We start from the raw sequence: 3,974 nt of genomic DNA on the forward strand, positions 1-3,974 counted from the left end.
GAAGTCGGTGGTGGTTATGCGGAGGTTGTGGTGGAAGCCCTAGGCAAAGATGCCAAAGTTCCAAAAATTTGATGGATTCAAATGGTGATGGTAGTAATTTTGTGGGAAGGGGGATGTCAAGAGCTTTTCAACGAGCTAAAGAACGTCAAAAACGGACTCCGGATGAATTAGTTATGGACAAAACGGTGAAACGAGGAAGATGAAATGTACAGGGGCCGGACATCCGGGGGTGGGGGCCGGATATCCGGGGGCTGATGTCCAGAACCGTGCGGGTTTTATGCTCCAGGAGCCAGATGTCCGGCTTGGGGACCGGATGTCCGGCCTGAGGCCCGGATGTCCGGCCCGACGACTCCAGATCTCGTTTGGGGCATCAAAACTCGATTTGGGGGCGGAAATAGATGAATTTGGGGGCAAAATTGATGGGATTTCGTGGATGGAAAGTGGGGAAAATTGGGGATATGCTAGATCCACTCGAAACCAAGCAAATCCATGGATCAAAATCAACAAAACTTTGTCAAACCAACAAATCACAAAAAAAAATTGGGGCTATTTTTGGTGGGGATTTTTGAAATTGGGGAAGAACACAACAAAATTAGGCTAGAAAACTATGAGGGAGGCTCCGAAATCGTGATCAACGATGCTCATGATACCAAGATGATGTAGGGTAGAACCCTAATCGCCCGATCTTTCATGAAAGGAGCGGATCCCGCGAAGAACACGAGGGGAAAACAAGGGGAAACACGAGAGAATCACTCAACCAACAAGAAATAGTCACACATGTGCTATATGCTCGAGTACATAAAGTAAGATACACGATCCACAATCAACTAGGGACGATACACGGTAACCGGTCTTCTCCGTGAGGAGGTCTTGAAGTTCTTCTCCAAAAGGAGGTCTTGAATTCAAAGGGATCTTCTCCATAGAGGCCGCAGTCTCTCTCGTGGAGTAGATCCGATGTGGATGAGCAATGCTCTATCTCTAAAATGAGCTAAACCAATGCTGACCCTAACTAGGAGGAGGTGGGGGAGTATATATAGTCTAAGGGGCGAAGGGGTACATGGGCCTTGGCCCAGATGCACTGCACGCAGGCAGGGGAGGCCGGACGTCCGGGCGACGGGCCGGATGTCCGGGGCTTCACGGAGAGCCGGATGTCCGGGCTGGCACGGCCGGATGTCCGGGCTGGAGGAGCTGACTTTGTTGCTCTCTGTTTGGAGGGCGCCGGATTTCCGAGGGCGAGGCCGGATGTCCGGGACTTGGCGAGGCGCCGCATGTCCGGGGATGACGCCGGATGTCCGAGGCCTGGAGCACTTGGCGGTTGTTGCTGTAGTGGTCGCCTCCAGCGGCCGGATGTCTGGGCCTGGGGCCGGATGTCCGGGTCCTGGAGCTGCCTTCTTCTCCTTTTGGCGTTTCTCTTCATCCGTGGACTTGGCGGTTTGTCCGACTTCACGTGCATCTTCGCGAGGGTCCTCTTGATACCTAATCATGCATAACATTCCAGACTTAGGTAGTAGCCATGCCTCGAGAGGATCAAATGGGATATCATTAAGGAAATAAGTCACCTCATTCTCGAGAGCTCTAGATCATTCTCGTGTCATGGGGATGATCGTAGGATGCTCGGCATCACGTTGAGAGTGGCCTCGATGGCGAGGTGCTTCTCCAAGATCTGTGGGTCGGCATGAATGGCAGCCATCGCGACCTCATCCGCGCATGTGGCCATGATTTGCTTCTCCGCTGCCAAATGCTCCTTGAGATCCTAGCTATTCTGCGTGCACCATGGCTTAGGGTGGCGCTTATTTGATGGAGGGGTCGGTGATTTGGGTAGAAGGTGTCGCGCTAGCACCGGCGGTTGGGGCATGTGGGATGTGGAAGGAGGAGGAGGATGGGGGTCGGGTGTGGATTACCTCCCTGGATAGGCGAGGCCGAGCAGCGTGAAGGAGGGTTGCCGGGGAGGAGGCGGCGCTGCAAGCAAGGAGTGAAGGTTTGAACTTTGAAAGGAAGGCGGAAACAGGGGAAATGTGGCTTTTGGTAAGGGGGAGGGACGGGGAGGTAGATATTTCTTCGGAAGCCCAAAATTTGTAATCGCTTCAGCGAAAAAACTGGCGCGCGAAGTGTCATCAGACATGGTCCCCTATTCAGAGCAGGCTGAGGACTATAAACGTCACACCTTCTAGCGTAAGCCGTATGCGTACTATACTTCGACGGTGATCCAAGATATTTTGTGTTGCATCTCACACGGTTGGTTATAATAAACTGTGTGGGGTCTACTTGATTTTTTGTCTTGATTTGAATTACATAATGGGGTCACAGCGGCAATGGACGGTGTTTGAATTGCTAGACCTTTTATCTGCAGTGAACATGCAACTATATGTGTATCATAAAAGAATTGGAATTATTCAGGGTTCATTTGGATATTTTTAAGCATTAACTGAGTTTTCAATGCATTTATGTGCATAATTCAAATTTAAACTACATGCACATGCTCCAGTGCATATAACTTGGTTGAAAATCAAGTCTTTGTCCTTGGGTGCATGCTTAGGTCCCATGCAAGAAATGGGAATGAATGACAAACACCCTGCCACCGTCACTCGGCCGCAAACATTGAGATACCTGGTTTTTAAATTCTAGTAAATCCAAAACTCGTCTGAAATTCATGAAACTTGGCATGCTATCATGGAGCGGCATCAACATGTCGTGGTAAATTTTATGTCCCATTTGGGGCAGGTTTGGGTATATGCTTCTCACAAACCAAAGCTTCTCACAACAAGCATGATGGTTTCAGTTGGGAACGTCCCATCTTTGGGGACGAAACAATATCCATTGCCTCTTATTGCTTTCAAAAATTCAGGGCACCGTTGATTGCTGGCAAAACATTGAGATACTTTGGTTTTAAATTCGAGTAAATCCAAAACTCGTTTGAAATTCATGAAACTTGGCATGCTATCATGGAATGGCACCCGACATGATGTGGTATTTTTCGTGTCCATTTTGAGAGAAGATGCACTCGAATAACAGCCAACAAAGGCATTTTGAAAAAAATAGCTGCCACTTTCATATCCCAAATGTTTGTATAATTCAAACCGTGTTGGTTCTGTTAACCATTCATGTGATGCCACGCCTCTTGGTTTTAATGGCGATAGGTTTTAATGGCTCTTGATCACAAACGTTTTAGATATAACACCCATACGCAAAGTGAGAGTAGGATTTGTGCATCACTTGAACGCAAACGGTTCTTTTGGATGACCCGTGTGCAACCACTTACAAACAATTTGGTAAGATCTGCATCTGTCATACTGGGTATGTTGCCATTTGTCAAACTGGAAAGATTGACATTTGTTGATATAGTAACATTGCCATTTGCCAACCTTGTAACACTGCGATTTGTCAAAATATGAAGCTAAAAATCACCATCAGTATCTTATTTTTGCAACTAAAATTCAGTAATTAAGCATCGATGGAGGCGAGGAGGCATGTTCAGTCGGGCGTGTAGCGGGCGGTGCAGTACTATTCGATTTGACAGCGGGCGGCGCAGTTCCCGATACGGCTTTAATGCAGACGAGGGAGAGGGTAGCGGTTCCCGAAATGTTGAACGGCCAATGATGTGTCCTGCTTCAATTAGCATTGTGTGAATGCATGAGGGAAGTAATGGGAGGAGGACCGGGAAAAGAGGCAGCACGATGTGAATGCAACGCAGTTTGCACTCATATAAAGGCGCCCCTCCATTCCAATGAATCTACCACATCTTACGCACCTAAGCATTTGCCTAAGCACCTACAGTAATAAGCGCAAAAGTGCTCACTCCATACCCATGCATGGCGGCGATGCGTGCAAGCGGCCAGTGGCTGTGCCAGATGGTCTACGACGCCGGCCTGTGGCATGGCACAGAGGACCGTCTCTAGACGGTGTTGGCGGACGGCTGGTGGATGGCCGCCATCGACGCCACCCATGACTCTCAGTACGACTAGATAAACATTGCC

The sequence above is a fragment of the Triticum dicoccoides genome, chromosome 5A, assembly GCF_002162155.2.
Source record: "Triticum dicoccoides isolate Atlit2015 ecotype Zavitan chromosome 5A, WEW_v2.0, whole genome shotgun sequence".
In the NCBI taxonomy this organism is placed as follows: domain Eukaryota; kingdom Viridiplantae; phylum Streptophyta; class Magnoliopsida; order Poales; family Poaceae; genus Triticum; species Triticum dicoccoides.